The sequence below is a fragment of the Trachemys scripta genome, chromosome 2 (genome assembly GCF_013100865.1).
Source record: "Trachemys scripta elegans isolate TJP31775 chromosome 2, CAS_Tse_1.0, whole genome shotgun sequence".
NCBI lineage: Eukaryota > Metazoa > Chordata > Testudines > Emydidae > Trachemys > Trachemys scripta.
Window position 1 is genome coordinate 265,062,433 of NC_048299.1, and position 17,081 is coordinate 265,079,513.

General features: G+C 39.2%; 1 protein-coding gene across 3 annotated transcripts in view; it reads right to left on the reverse strand.

The window, feature by feature from the left end:
* The window catches only part of CYRIB (CYFIP related Rac1 interactor B), a 77,499-nt gene that overhangs the window by 46,084 nt on the left and 14,334 nt on the right, over nucleotides 1-17,081 (reverse strand). For 2 of the 3 annotated variants that reach the window (XM_034763618.1, XM_034763620.1), the window contains exon 2: nucleotides 12,779-12,815. The gene's annotated coding sequence lies outside the window, so the exon portion shown is untranslated. The remainder of the gene's footprint in view (nucleotides 1-12,778; nucleotides 12,816-17,081) is intronic. The other variant, XM_034763619.1, reaches the window with a different exon arrangement.

The window sequence follows — 17,081 nt, forward strand, 5'->3', positions numbered from 1 at the left end:
TTACTCTTTCTTTTCTTAATGTGTGTGTTTGCTAAATATACACAGTTGTTTTGTTTCACCTTAAGGTAGATTCTATAATGGGACCAGTGATACTCAATTTGTCAAGTGTTTTGGGATCTATTAGGATGAACAGCGCTATTATTTATATTAGCGTAGGACCATGGACCAGACTCCCACTGTGCTAGGCGCTGTACAGAGAAAAAAGATGGACCTTACCCAAAGTTGCTCATAATCTAAGGGCTGGTCCACACTAAGCCCCCAGTTCGAACTAAGATACGCAACTTCAGCTACATGAATAACATAGCTGAAGTCAAAGTATCTTAGTTCGAACTTAAAGGTACTTACCACGGGTCCACACGCGGCAGGCAGGCTCCCCCGTCGACTCCGCCTACACCTCTCACGGAGCAGGATTACCGGCGTCGACGGCGAGCACTTCCGGGATCGATTTATCGTGTCTAGACAAGACACGATAAATCGATCCCAGAAGATCGATTGCTTGCCACCAAAACAGTGGGTAAGTATAGACGTACCCTTAGTAAAAGACATGAGATAAACGGATGCAGACCGGGAGAGAAGGGGAATACAAAGAGTCATCATGATAACAGTGGTCTCAGCACACCAGCAGCCTATATTATAAATAAGTGCAACATTTCTTAAGCCAGTACTGGTCACTTCTGAAACAGGATGTACCAGCAATGCCTGTTCATAAGTAGATTTGGAAAGATTAGATTTTTATCAGTAAATGTCAGTAAATATTGATTTCACCATACACTCACAAACCAACAAAAAAAATTCCATCGATAATAACTGAAATTTACAGATAGGCAAAGTTAGAAAGATGCTACTTGAGAATTTGATATAAGGGTATTTAGACATGTGATGCTGACAACTTGTGTTTTATAGGTTGCAAAGATTTAACTTTTTGAATCTCAACATCTGTCTTCATTAAATAATTGTCTGACCCGCCCATAATTTCCCACAAATTTGAAAATGTAAAATCTATAAAAAGGAAAAAAGGAAAAAAAAAAAAAAAGGCTTTGAACCCATAATTTTGCACAACTCAGAACATTTTAATTGATAAAAATTGAAAAGAGCTTAAAAAAATAAACATATTACCCATCAAAATTATTTAAAAAAAAATTAAAATTGAATTCTGCCAAGCCTCTCCATAAGAGATACTATCTATCATCACTGAACTTTACTTTTTTTAAAAAATAGCAATTACAGAAAAGCCAGTCTTGCAGAGCTATGTAGTGCTGAAAGGCATCAAAAGTTTCAGAGCTCTGTCCATTATAAGGCTAACTCCTCTCGTTTTAAGCGAAAAGTCGCCGAGCTGCACTTTGTTGAATTTGAGCTTGAGTCCATCATCATATGACAGTTCAATCAATTCTTTCTTTTCCTCAGCTGAGAAGCCATCTGGCAAGGTGTCTTCTATTGAAAATGGGTCTCTGATCCTTACCTGGGCACCAGGCAACTTGAGCTCCAAGCTGCTCTTATTCCCAGTTCCCCTCCAGTTCCCTCTGAGCCAGAGAGCTTTGCCAGTTCCACTGCAGTCCCTGGAATCTCTGGAAAGTCTTTCCTATTAGTCTCCTCATGTGCTGATCTCAACTCCTTCCTGGGGTTCAGGGGCCCCACGGCCCTCCAACTTGGGCTGTATTGTGATTCTAGGCGGCTTCCATCCCAGGGAGCCTCTCTCCTGACTCAGTGCTCCCCTGCAATTGTCCTCTCCAAGCTATCTGCCTTCTTTCTCCTCCTGGGAGTCACCTAACAGCTGGGTTGTATATTAAAGGAGGTAGCTACCTGATTAACATCTGGCCCATTCTCCATCTAGTCTGCTGCTCCCTTGAAGCAGATCTCTGTTTCTACAAAGGGGCTATATATTATGGAACAGGGATTAGCTGGCCCTGGGTTCCAATACTCCTTAAAGGGGACAGTCATAGTGTACCACTTTCAACAAGCTTAGGTCTCACAGTTTGGGGACTGCAAATGTATAGCATAACTATCATACTATCTGTGAAGATCTGCAACACCAAGTTTTTGAGGACAGGTAAGAATGTCATACAGGCCAGAATGAGGTCTCTGAACTAATCATGTGATTTGGGGACCAAGTTCCTTGAGTCTGTAGGTGCTCCAAATGAGCTCTCCAACCTGTCCCTTGGGTTCCAAACACTAAGCCAGCTCTGCAATAATATGTTGTGGTATTAAGACCCTCTAGTCTGTCTGACATTTCACCAGATAATAGACTGGTCTGAGCCAGTGCTGAAAGTCTGGCAAGTGTCATCAAATCATGTACATGAATGCCAGCATGTGGCCTAGCACTGCAAGACATGTTCATATTGTTGTAGCTGGTTATGACAACTAGAGAATGAGTGAAAGCTTGTAGTGATTGGAACCTGTCCTTGGGCGGGTATTCTTTTTCAGATCTGGAGTCAATCGAGGATCCTATGAACTCTATCATATGTGCTGGGGTAAATGATTATTTTCAGTTCTCTAGAAAGCTCAGCTGGATGAAAAGGGGTAGAGCACATTACAGGTTTGTTACTTTCTCCCACTATGATATACCTGTCATCTGGCAGTCCTCCAAGTATGGGCAAATGCGGACTGCTACCACAGCAAGGCATTTCATGAAGACCCTGTGTGCTTTGGAGAATCCAAATGACAGTGCCTTGTACTGGTAATGATTTGACTCCACTGTGATACCCAAGCACTACCTGTGGGCTGGATGGATGGCTACATGGTAGCAAGCATCCTTTGAGAGCCACAAATTAGTCTTGAACCTGACAGGAATAAAAAGATTGAGGTAACTGCTACCATCCTGAAACTGTAGTGGTATATACATTTGTTCAGTCTCTTCAAGTCTAGGATAGGACAAAGACTCCCCGTTTGTACTTTGGAGGAAAGTACTAATGAAGTAAAAACTTTTCCATATTTCTGTAGAATCTCTTCTACGGCTCCTAGATGAAGTAACAAGGGCACTTTTTGTAATAAGCTTTTGAGGGAAGGGAGATACATGTGGAAGTGAATAGGATAAGAAGAAGTTACTCATCTTGTGCAGTAACGATGGTTCTTCGAGATGTGTGTCCCTATGGCTGCTACACTGTAGGTATATCTGCTCCCCCCACCTCTGATTGCACATTTCAGGTGTTCAAAGGGTGGTCTAGTTAGAGTCTTTAGAACTAGACTGAGGTTCCATGTTGGAGTTGGGTGTTTGGTGTGCAGGAATAGTTTTCCTATGCCCTTGAGGAATCTTCATGTTTCTGGATGGGTGAATACCAAATATCCAACCACCTGCTGGTAGAAGGCCATTATGGCCCAAAATGTACTTGGAGTGAGCTAAGAGAGAGACTAGCCCTTTTAACATCTAGTATATAATGTAGGATTAAGGGAAAGGAGGAAGATGTCAGAGCAACTTGTTTGGAACTGCACCAAATTTGGAATTGTTTCCACTTTCGCAGGTAAGTGCGATGAGTCATAGATTTCCTACAGTGTAGTAACACTTCCATCACCTCCTTGGAGCAGCAGCTCTCTCTGTGTGGGAACCACAAGGAGCCAAGCCTGAAGCCGGAGGATCTGTAAGTTGGGCTGATGGATCTGTCCATCATTTAGAGAGAGTAGGTGAGGATTGGGTTGAAGAAGAATTGGAGGACACATTGCTAGCTATGTCATGCACGGGTACCACACTTGTCTCGGCAATGTGGGCACAATCAGTATAACTCTTGACTTTTCCTGAATTATTAATAGGACCTTCGATATCAGAGGGAATGGAGGAAAAGCATATAGCAGGTCTCTGCCCATTGAAGGAGGAAAGTATCTCTTAGGAACTGTTTCCCCAGTCTGGCTCTGGAACAGTAGCAGGGACATTTCTTGTTCCGGTAAGTAGCAAGCAGGTCTATTGTTGGGGTTCCCCATCAACTGAATATGTTGTGAAGCACTGTTGCGTTCATTTCCCATTCATGATCATGCCCAGTCCCCAGAATCACGGGGGTGTTCACTTCCAGCTTCCCTCTCAGCCCCACCCTGTTCCAGTAAGGAGTCAGACAGTGACCAAGATTGCAACCTCTCTCTGGCCTCATACCTCTAGCTGCCTACTTCCAGTTATTTTTACTGATTTAATTTACAAACTTAACTCAATATTAGTGAAAACTGAAGTTCTTATTTTTTTAAGATCTCCTCAGCATTACTGTAGATTAGAACCTCAGAGTTAAGAGCAGCAGAGTTATGAACTGACCAGTCAACCACACACCTCATTTGGAACTAGAAATACACCATCAGGCAGCAGCAGAGACAAGACACACACAAAAAAGAGGCTGGTGGGGAGTGAGTGTGAGTGTGTGTGTGTGTGTGTGAGGGAATAAAGTACAGTACTGTGTTAAAGGTAAACTACTAAAAAAATAAAGGGAAAGTTTTAAAAAGATTTGACACGGTAAGGAAACTGTTTCTGTGCTTGTTTCATTTAAATTAAGATGGTCAAAAGCAGCATTTTTCTTCTGCATAGTAAAGTTTCAAAGCTGTATTAAGTCAATACTCAGTTGTAAACTTTTGAAAGAACAACCATAATGTTTTGTTCAGAGTTTTGAACATTTCAGAGTTACAAACAACCTCCATTCCTGAGGTATTTGTAACTCAGATTCTACTGTACTTTTTTCTGTTGCCACAAAGCTAGCAAGATAAAGCTAGAGAGAAAATAAATGCTACTACTTAATCACTCAGTCCACAAAACTCTGACTATCCCTGTGAAGCTGCCCATAATCCCTCCTGGCACTCAAGGTATTTTTCCCAATGCTTAGGCCACTGGAACAGGTTGTGGGAAACAGAAGGGCTAGCTAAGAAAATGGTTTCAAACTTGACCTACTTTCAAAAAATAAGACATATGGAATGCCACATTTGATTACAATGATTTGGCCCATTACAGCCTTATGGGGCTGTATGATGCTGAGTGCAATGTCAAGATCAGACAAGCGGAAAGCAAAGGCATATTTTCAAAACAAAACTCGCACGCATGCCCTTCTCATGCTGAAAACACCCCTGACAGATTTCAGTTTTTTTACTGAATCCAGAGGAAATTTAATACAAGTACATGATTTAACCAAATTCCCAAGCATTACAGACCGATTCTCTGAGGGGAACTGTATATTAAAGTACTTTGCTCTCAACTGGTGAACAACAAAATATATGCTCAATGAATGATAAACCCCGTTTTAGTATTTATGTAAGAAAATATGAGAATCAAGAATGGTGCCAAATGTAAAAGATGTGAGGTATAAAATTGCCATGCTTTTAACTCAGATAATGTACAAATACAGGGAGATATATTTGTAATCAACGAGGCTGTTTAAAGAATAAATCAACTCATCTTTGTAGAGGTAAAAAAGAAAATACTAAAACATTCCTGTGATGGTTTACTATTTGCATTTAAATGCACATTAACACTGACAGCTATGATGTTTAAAATCAATAGCAATGTTCAATATATTTAAGGTGTTGTGCTTAATTACAACCAGTTACCTTAAATCCAGGCTCGGTATTCTGGTTGAGCTTCCTCTCCCAACCCTCAGACATGCAAGAATACATACCATTAAAAACATGAAAACCATTTATTTTCTTTGTTGGGAACTGGATCCTATAGAAGTTTTTAAGTCAGTCAAGCATTTGTAACTGAGAATCCCCTCATCTCTTCAGCATGCTGTTTGTTTGGCCTCTGGAAAAACAGCATGCTACCAGTTGGAAAGACACATTCCACAACATCGCATACTTGATAGACCACCCATATCACAATAAAAAGGCAGAGACTGACAGACAGCTGGAAATCAATTTGGCAACTCTGTCTTTTAAGGCACACGGAACATGTTTTTATTAGAATGTATCACAAATAGATAACCATCTCTTCCCTGCTTAATGAACAACAGTTATTTTCTGAATATATGATGTCCCAAAATTAGATTAGTCAGCTAATGGCCTGAGCATGACATCAGAAAGTAGCTTCCCAATTGGTCTGAATTATTTGCTTTCTTCCCTCATGAAATATACAGTTTGTGATTGGGAGGGAAGAGGAAATGGGAAGTTGAGGTTATTCTCTGAAGCTTCCCCATCAATATTGTGGAATTCAGAGGAGCTAGCTACATTCAGCCTTCAAGGCTGATGGCAGGCTCCAGGAATGCAGAGAGATTTGTAAGCAATCATACTAGTTAATCCTTTCACAGAAAGGGTCCAGAAAGATCTTAATATTTTACTTGGCTCTAAATGCAGTCCACATTACTGTCCCAACTCCATAGCTATTTCCCCCCCTCTCCAATGGAGCCATATGAAGGAACAGGAATACTAAAAAATGTAACCATCTCCATCTACTGAAACACGCTGAATACTAGTATTATAGATGTTACCTAATGAGGTTCGCCTAAGGGAACTAAGGATCTAACGTTGTAACTCAGGAACTGCATTGTGCAAACAAGCTTTAACGTCCAGCTTGGAAAGGATTATTCCAATAGATTTTTAGTTGAACATCTAGCAGCTATTCAGACACTTCTACAAGCTTATAAATAAACTGCTCAACTGCTCATTGAGAATGCTCAATTTATAGAGTCGGAAAAAAACAGACCCCTACTAATGTTTATAGATACTATTGATTTAGGCTGCGTAACCACTCAACAACAGAGATGCAGGTTTAAAATCCAATGACAGAACAGCTCTCGTGGAATTTTTATTTATTTTTTAACACGGAAAAGATGTAAATTTAGAGTTATGGACACTTACTTATTTCAATGCATGATTCAGATTAGAGAATGGAAACTATCATGAATTTCATATGAGCAACTCAGAAATCTATTTATGCTTTAGCTATTTAATACACAAATTACTTAGAGCATATTTTACTGTTTAATATTCTCCCCATGGAATTTAAGTTTTGTGTATTCTTTTCCATGACTGACATCTAGTGGTACCTCTTAAAAGAGCCACTACAAGAACTCCATAATAGTTTTCACACAGACCAGTTTATCTTGGAACAATATTCTACTAAACTACAATGTTTTTCCATAAGTGGCCCTTCAATTCTGCAGTTAGAATAATTTATGCATTGTTCTTTGACAAGAAAAATATTGCATTCACTGAAATTAAAGCAGTAATGGAATAGGGTTCACAAAAGAACTAGGCAAATTCATGGAGGACAGGTCCATCAATGGCGTCTCTAGCCTCTATTTGCCAGAAGCTGGGAATAGGTGACAGGGGATGGATCACTTGATGATTACCTATTCTGTTCATTCCCTCTGGGGCACCTGGCATTGGTCGCTGTTAGAAGACAGGATACTGGGCTAGATGGACCTTTGGTCTGACCCAGTACGGCCATTCTTATGTTCTGTTCAAATTGTTATCTACTTGGAGTGTTCCTCATAAGAAGTTTGACATCAGATTATAGGACTGCACAGCTGAGCCGTTCTTTATTAATATCTGAGTTGTGAATAAGTTTCCTTCTAATTTCAGAGGAAAGTAAAACATTTGTTTTTACTTAAACTATTTTGATGGGAGTGACATTTTTTATAGTAGTATTAATAGTCTCCCATGTGGCAGAGTTTAGGGGGTTCAAATCATGGACCTTTCTTCCCAGGATCTCATCATTTGCCAGCGGAAATGGCTTAGTGAGCAAAGCAACACCTAAATTCCCTGAAATCATAGTTTCAAAGTTTTGGCAGGATTGATTCCACTCCCTTCATTTTGAAAGAAAAATGGAATATCATGTTCTTTCTTGTGTATGAATCACTGATGAGACCTTGAGTTGAATATGGTCTATTCTGTGCAGACACTAATGATTCTGTGGAACTTTCTTCAAGAATTGGAGAAGTGGGGGCCAGCGGAAGGCCTCATGTACACAGGGAAATTGGCTAGCATAGACATTGCAGAATAAGAAAAGTTCACCATGTAGACACTGCTGCGGAACAGAAGTCACTTTTATTCTGGAATAATTACTATGCTTTGTGAACTGACTTACCCACAGCCAAAAACTGGGTGCAGTTCATCTTGGAGTGTGTAAATCCAGGGTTAAGACAGACTTGACTATTAACAATGTACTTTTTCTTTTCATAAGGACGTGAGCTAAAGGATGTACTCTCTATCTTACCTCCAGATCTCTGTTGGTTAGGTGTTCCAAACACACATTTTGCATTTAGTTTTGTATTTGCATCATGATTAAGTTGTATTTTTTTTTTTAAAGATAAAAAAGTTATTCGCCAGTCCTTATTAAGTTAAACAGTTTGTACTGAAAGATAACAGATCTAAATAATTCTTAGAATAAATAAATGGAAAAGAGGAAACAATTTTTCAAAGTTGAGTTCAATGCCCGGTGTAAACAGTAGTAATATTACACCACCAGTCTTAGTTACAGCACATTTACATTCAAGTGCAAGCAGTCTGTGCCTTCAGGTTTCAATATTTCAAATACAAATTCTCTTGTAGTAATACATCTCCACCTGGAGAGGTCATTCATTTACAACTTGACCTTGCAGACCAGGGGAAATACTCATCACAACATCAGAGAAACAATTATCATAGTAGATTCTTCTCTGCATATCCCCAGGCATGCAGTTCCTCTTCTTCTGCACGGTACACTGTGTCAACCAAGATCCTCAAATCACTGGTACCACCTTGTGACATTGATACATTTGTTTCCTTTCAAAGACACTTAAAATTTCTTCATTCTATTAGTGTTTTACACAGTCATGGGAAAAGTATCAAGAAATTCATAAATAAAGCTGCAAGACATATTAAAAATTTCGCAAGGTGCTTTGGAAGGCTCAGTGATTTAGACTGGGATACAGACCTTCACCCTTGAACCAGATCAGGTTAATATCCAATGAGAGAAATCATTACCTCAGGCCTGGTCAGTAGATTATTTGAAATAAATTGATGGGTTTAGTATATTTTCTAAAGGATGGGTGTCCAAGGTTATAGAGACCATACTACATACTTGATAGTTACAGCTGTAGTGTTAGCCCAAAGGCCATACATTAAGTGATTAAGAATACCTTCTTCACTTTTAGAAGTGACACCTTCACAAAAGGGATGAGGTGGGAAAGCTTGCCTTTTCTGTGGCTAAATTTTGTAATTCTCAGTGCAAGGATTGTCTTACTCTCTTTGTAAAGTGCTATGCATATTTATTGTGTTTTACAGCAGTAATACAGGATTTTCTATTTCAGGGCTGCCAGTCTAGCACCTGAAACCACTAACCACTATTGAGCACTAACCACTCCTTAAAAAAAAAAATCTAACACTTTCACATCATAGGTTTATCCATTTAAAGTTTCAAACTTACAAGTTTTTCCTCAAGACATCATTCAGAAAAAAATTCAAATATTTTCACTCTGAGATCTATTATCTACTGATTTATTGTATTTTTAGTGTGAATTTCACTTATCTAGAAGAGAGGAGTCATTTAATAACTTTTATTCCAACCATATCTTCTTGAATCAGCAAAACTCCCAGTAGACTTAACTTTATTTCCCCACCCAAATGCCAGTTTAAGTGCCCAGCTATCCTGACGCTAGACTGTGACCTGAACATTCATTTTGCCTCAGGTAAAAAAATGTTATTGGAACAGTGGAAAGTACATGAAGGTCTCTGTCCACAATGCCTCACTAATCCTGCGATCTGATCAAGTAATGCAAACAATGTGTTGTTTCTATGCACCGTAGCTAGAGAAAAAGTATTAGATAAAACTACAGCAAAACAGGAGAAGATTCTTCAAAATAAATGAAAACCCTTAGTTCACTCTAACCAACCACCATCACAGATCAAAATGGTCATGACTGTGATAATTATCGATAACCACCTATTTATGTAAATACCTCATTTCCATATTCTAGCTCCCAGTCCTAAGTTTTGTTTGTATATCAGCCAGTAAAGAAGACACATTCAGTATTTGAAAGATATAAAGTTGTTTTTCCTATACATTTAACTATCAACCTATGAGAGTTAACTAGGAAAAATACAGGCCAGCTCCAAGGACAAGAGAGCACTTCAGCTCCTGTAGCCTTCAGAGCCAAGAACCTGAAAAGGCGTGGTTCAATTTTGGTATTGGAAGTCCATCAGATTGACTTGTAGAAGGTCTCAATTTCCAGCATACCTACTAAGTGCAGTCCCATTTGTTTGGCAGAATTTGGATGAGACTGAGCCAATACATCATGATAGATTCCGGCTATGTTAACTGTTGACAGAGGCAGCAGGTTACGTTTGGCTCCTGGAAGGATATTGCTTCCATTCCCAAAATCAAAATTGGAGATTTTCAAATACTAAAATAGCTGCCACAAATCTTTGGGCGACTCAATATGAAGATTTTGAGGCTCATACTTTTTGCATCCATAAAATAGGGCAAAAGCTACAGGGATAAAAGCCATCCTTTAAAATGTTGGCCCAACAGTACTCCACTTGTTAAATTTGGGTTGCAGCTCTAAAAGAAAGACTTCGTCTCCAAAGGAAGCCAGTGTTTTATTGATTAAAATATATGAAAGCTTTGAAAAAGAGTAGAATTAAATGGAAACACTAAAGATTTTTAACACTTGGACTTTCATATTTATACTTTAGACTCTCAGGAAGCCAATTTATGTTCACATTTAGACCTTGCTTAGGCCATGTTTTTCCACACTGTCATAACTGCAAAGAACAAGTATAGGCACTTTCACGGTCTTATCTTCAGTTGACAAGAACATAGTTATTGGCTAATACTATAGGAATTAATTTGCAACATTATATTTTGAGAGGTTTTGTTCTTTATTTGGTATGGCAGCTCACTTACTAGAAGTCTTGTCCTTGAACTGTGCCAAGTCACTACCATGGGGGGCAGTTTACACCCTTCTTCTGTAAAAGACTTCTTTATGTTTCCCTGTATACATTCTAAAGCAAATATTGAACAAGTTCTCTTGACCTACATATATTACTATTTGCTCATAATCCTAAATTCTACCTACTTGTGATCTTGTAGACTATGAAAATATTCCCTGCTTTGGATATCTGATTTTTAATGAGGAGACAGCCAATATCAGAACTTCCAGGAATCTCACTCCGAAGCACTTAAAATTACATTTAGAGGCGTCAGCGATATATCAAACTTTCTTGTAAAAAAAAAAAAAAAAAAAAAAAAAAATAGAGAGACAAGTATGCAGACACAAAAAGGTTTAACCACCTTTTGATGTGTGGACAATGTATATACATAAAAAGCTCTTTTCCATCAAGAGGAGAAGAGACTATAAAAGTCAACAAGCAGATATCTAAAAATCAGTTAAATTCCTTGCCACTACTATATTACACTGCGCACCAATCAATTAGTTCACTAGTGACTATGTTTTTACAGTATTACTAGTAAGAACTCATAACCTAAGCTGAAGAATGGAAAGGAAAGATGGACTTATGGTTCAGGCACTGGACCAGGACCCAGGCAATCGAGGCAATTCCTAGCTTTGCCACAGACTTCCCATGTGACATTGGGAAAGTGACATATCCCTCAGTGCCACACTTCTCTATATAGAACAATCTCATAAACTATGTTCCTATCCCCCTACATTCTCATTCCTTAAATAAGACAGTTAGTTTCACTGGCAATGAAGAGACTTCTTGACACTACTCCCAACACTAATCAGACAGGTGCAGGTAATTTTTCCCCCTGTGATTCAAACGCTTTCTTGATGATGCATCAAAACTAAGAGGTAAGGTTCATTTTTCTTCTGTCCGGTGCCAGTGGTATCTTCTTCAGCATCTCTAGCTAAGAGACAGCCAGCAGTGTTGGCACAACACCAGATAAACATGGAGGTACAATAAAACGATGTTCTATGTGCTAACTTATATGACTGCAAGACAAAAAGCTAAAAGGGGTGTGGACTTTATAGTGCACACCCCTTCCTCATTTCACAGAATCTTAAAAAGGTGGTAGAAGATGTTGCTTGTTTTGAAGATAAACATCTGGTTTAGGAAAGATCCAAAAGCAGATGCAACTGTAGCCACATTAAGAAAGCATTTTTAGTGTGTAGCAAAGATCTGAAGCAATTAGTTTTCTCTTTGTGTAGGTCTTCCAAAGAGTTTAAGAAACACTGCCCTTGAAGGTCATCATCATTTTTAAAGGCTATCAATGATTTATATGCTCAGAACCCATGTTTCTTTAAATGAAAGCCATTTCGATGAGCTTTCTTCAAGTTATCTTCTTATTCCTTCACTGTTAATTAAGTTGAAGACTGTGTTAGGATGCTGAAGAAGCAATGCAGAAGCAAGACTCCTTTATCTGTTTTCTCCCTGGCAAGATACTGTATAAAGTGAATCTCAATGAAAAAAATTAGTAGATCAAGCATATTTATACTCTCTCCTACCTTCTGAAGGTTAAAAGTAAGACAATGAATAAATGAGAGAAAAGGTAGGTGGGGTAATATCTTTTATTGGACCAACTTCTGATGGTGGAAGATAAGAAGCTCAAAAGCTTGTATCTTCCACCAGCAGAAGTTGGTCCAATAAAAGATATTCTTTCATCTACCCTGCGACCAACATGGTTGCCATAGCACTGCAAACAACCACGAATAAGTTTCAGGCATTCTTTTCTAGTCTGAAAATCTAAGTAATTCCCAATGAGCTTTGTACATTTCTAAAATTAAAGTAGCCAGTTGGAGCTTTTCCTTCAAGATACAATTAATGCTAGCTTAACAATATTCTTCCATTTGCTATCTTTTAAAAGCTTATAGTTTTAGTTCCCTTGGCCAATTCTCTCCCCACCAATGCACTTACACAGTGATAGATAAGTTACAATTCTTACCTACAGCCAGTGCTGCTCTCTGTTTTTGGCTCCCCGTCTGTAAAAAAAACAAACATACATTATGAAATAACATTTTCTGCATCTAGATTTTATAAAGCATTTTAATAAATATTAAATGGTTATAAAAGCCTACATTTAAGATGTTTAACACACACTACCTAGCTTTATAAAAAGAATATATATCTGTTTGATCCACTGTACTATCCTCTTTTGAAACTGTTGAAAGTATAGAACACCAGCGGTGAACAGTACTGAGACCTTTTACAAGTGTGGGTTTTTTTAACCAAGGGCTCAGTACCACATGCTAGTTCGTTTCACTGATAGATATCAGAATAGACCAAGCAGTTCTGATTATTTTGCAACTCGGATTCAAAATCTGTTTTAGAGGCGTTCGCTAGCTTTAACGTAGCCATTAGTACACATATGCCATCATTACGTTAATCTCTAGGCTCTCAATACAAATAAAGACAAAAGTTTTCAAATACTGTAAGAGCCTGAGAAGCTTTAAAAGACACTAAATATCATGAGACTCTTCTGAAAATAGAACATCAGAAGGTCTGGCTCCAGTGCTCAGAACATGCTTCTTTTAGGAGTCTGCACCCGTGATAAATACATCAAAGGGTTACATCTGTGCAGTGAGGAAGGCCATACGACTCCTGCACAGCGCTAGTCTGTGCTATATGTTATTTTCATCAACTATCGAACATTTTAGGGTTAATATAAAAAAGAAACACCACTAAAATATGTTAACAGCATGCCTCAAAAGGAAGCAGGGAAATCCACTGAATCCAATGCAGCTCCCAAGCTAGAATCTGCAATATTTTCTATTGATAACAGTACCAAACAAGAACACTCAGCAGGTACTGTAGCACCAGGAGAGGCAGGGATGGAGGGAGAAAGAGGAACCCCAGTTAGTCCCCCGCCCGGCAGTACCCAGATCAGATACTAATGATCTCAGACTACTTTTGTGCGTGTGCATGTGTACACATAGGCAGTATTGAGTACATTAGAGCCCTGATTCCTGACTGGGGACTCTTTGTAAGTGAGTAGCATCTACTTTCTCCTCTACTGACTGGCTATTGGCTCCTGCCCTCTTTCTTACAAATAATAACCAACATTAGCTGCTTCTTCCACTACCTCAGTTGAATATTCCATGTTAACTGCCTTTTGTATTCGAACAGGGATTCTCAGTCTGGAGGTCACAAAGAGGTTTTGAGGGATCATGACAACCCTACCTTTCCTCTCTTTTTTATGCTTTCTTTAAAAAAAAAAAAAAAATCTTTATAGCCTTCATGGTCACAGACATAACCTCGAACCATGAGTGAGCATAAACCAAAGCAGTGATGCCTGTCTGAATCTATGGACAACCTGAAATAATAGCTAAGACATGTGAACTGCCTGAATCGTTTCAGCCAGAGCCCTGTGGACTATACAAATCTACAACAATGGAATTTGGCATTTTTTCAGTATAACATAAAATCAGAACTTTTGCCACAGCATTTGCCAGTTTGCTGCAGCCGAGCACCTAACATTCTGTTTAGTATCAGAGGGGGTAGCCGTGTTAGTCTGAATCTGTAAAAAGCAACAGAGGGTCCTGTGGCACCTTTAAGACTAACAGAAGTATTGGGAGCATAAGCTTTCGTGGGTAAGAACCTCACTTCTTCAGATGCAAGAGACTTTTTAACATTCTGTTTAGTCTCCCTGCTCTGCTGGGACCTGCCTGCAGCTGCTTCTTGCTCTCCAATTTTCTGCTCAAGGGTTAAATACACTGGACTATTGTTGCATGTGCCCTACACTATTCCATGGAGCCTGGCATCAAGGCTAGGCTTGGCAAGCCGGTCAACTGACTGGTCAAATAATGTCATCTGCCCAATAACTAGCCCCCTATTATTTAACCACCTGTCAGATACTCCTGTAAGAATGTCCAGATGTAGGCAGTGGCCTATCTTTTTGATTGCACCATGGTGCCATCTGTTACCAAGCCTACTTAAATGTCTTGATCAATACCCTTTACTATATGCTAGTGCCACCTGTTGGGAAAAAGGTGAACCAACTGAAAGCTGAGCATCTTCTTGATGTGTCATTAAATCTTCTATAACAAACACATTATGTATTTTTATATCATTAATGTACATAGCAGTTTTCAAAGCACAGTAAACAATTTAAAAGACACACTTCCTGCCCCAAAGAAACTAACTCAGAAGGGAGTGGGAGGAGAGGAGGGTTCAAAGTCATTAACCCTCTCCCCCAACACAAAGAGAAAAAAAATGTCCAGACATTAAGCCTCTTCCTTAAACAAAAGTATCACAGCTTTTAATTGCCCCAGCACCTCTCCCCGCACTTTCAAAGCAAACAGCCAACATTAAATGCCCATGTAAATAAACCGCCACTCCTCCCCTCAACAAATATCCCATTCATAACCTCCCTCTTGCCCACTTATCATTAGAACCTGCAGGGCTGGACAGGGGGGGTTCTCAGCTGCTGATGCCTCTGCATCACCATAGGAGGCTCAAACTGAGCTTCCATGGGAGGACCCTGTGAGGCTGGGCTTGGCAGAAGGTATGGGCCAGCAGAACCTGAGTGGTGGCCCCTCGCAGCCCTCTGAGTGGCCAACACCAGTACTTAAACAAGGAAGCCATGAAGGGTAGCTGCCTGAGCAACAACACAGACTGCCTGCCTGTCACTGCTCCAGACCCCTGGTTAATCAGGTTAATCAGACGTCTTGCATCTGAAGAAGTGAGGTTCTTACCCACGAAAGCTTATGCTCCCAGTACTTCTGTTAGTCTCAAAGGTGCCACAGGACCCTCTGTTGCTTTTTACAGATTCAGACTAACACGGCTACCCCTCTGATACTTGTCCTAACCACTAGATCTGACCACCCTTGTCCTGGTCATGACACACATCCTCAGCCAACCATTACTGATAATATGAAAAGTTCTATGCTAATGAGAGGAGTATGACATCACATTTTGGTAGAGGAACCTCCCTTTCTATTCTGTTCCTCCTCCTCCTGCTTATGAGTCCATTGGTGTGCTACAGAGCTGTCTGCCTCCCTCTCTCTTCATGTTATCTAGAAGTCTATAGGGGTCCTGGAAAGAAGGGGCAGCATGTCCTAAAACACTGATTGGTTGGAATCTTCTGGGATAGCAGCAGTTAGAAATAGAACTGAATGGCTACTGGTTGATTGAAATAGAAGAGATACTTCATAATCTAGAGAGCATCCCAGAAATAGTGAGACACTAATAACAGTGATAATGAATTATACAGAGTCCAGGAAGGCCTAAATAATTTGTGTTTTTTTTTTTTTTAACTAGACATGGAAAAACTGTTAAAGCTAAGTGCACATTCTATTCTTCTGAGAATGCGACACATGTAGACAGAATGGAGAAACACTTGTTGAATTTTTGTGATGTGTGTGTCCAGTCAAACACCAAGAAATGGAAAATTAGTCTGCAACAAAATTTGTTTTCTTCTGTGCATTTCCCTACTTCGCTTTTGGCAGCAGCATCAGAAAGCATGTAGTCTTTTGATGAAGACAGTAATATGAGCGACAATTAAAGTGAAGCTAATTCCATTTTTTCATCTTTTAATACAAATTTTACTACTTCATCTGCTATAGCATCAAAAACTCCTAATCCAGGAAAGTCTTCAGATGTTCATCAAATTGGTATTAAGACATTTTTGAACAGAATGTCCAATGACCAGAAAAACAAACCTGACTGTATGTTTGCTAAAGTTATTCATGCTAGCAATACATAATGTCATATGGCTGAAAATCCTTATATGCTAGAATTTCTTCATAAGTTGTATCTAATTTACGAAGTGTCAAGTAGGAAATGGTTGCAGGAAGTCTTCTGAATCCCAAAATGGACAACTTGAAAAAAGAGTTGGTGTTCTTATTGCACAAACTCCTCACGTCTTTAGTGTCTGATGGATGGTGCAACATTCACAATGAGAATGTAAGCAACTTCATGGTGGCAATTCCACAATCAATGCACAACTGAGTTTCATCACATGGCTCAATATATTGCTGACCAATTAAAAAATGTAATCAGAGAACTTGTCCATTGAAGGGAATTTCAGTTGTGACTGACAATGCAGCTGATATGAAAGCTGCCTGGCTTTGTTAATAAATCAGTATCCAGACCTTGTGTGTTATGGATGTGCTGCCCAGATAATGCAGCTTTTCACTGGTGATGTTAAAGATCTGATAACTTTCTCATCATGTGTCAAAAGTGAAAAGCATTGTCAAGATTCTCAAAAAACAAACATTTACTAGAAGCCATTTTTCATCATCACTTAG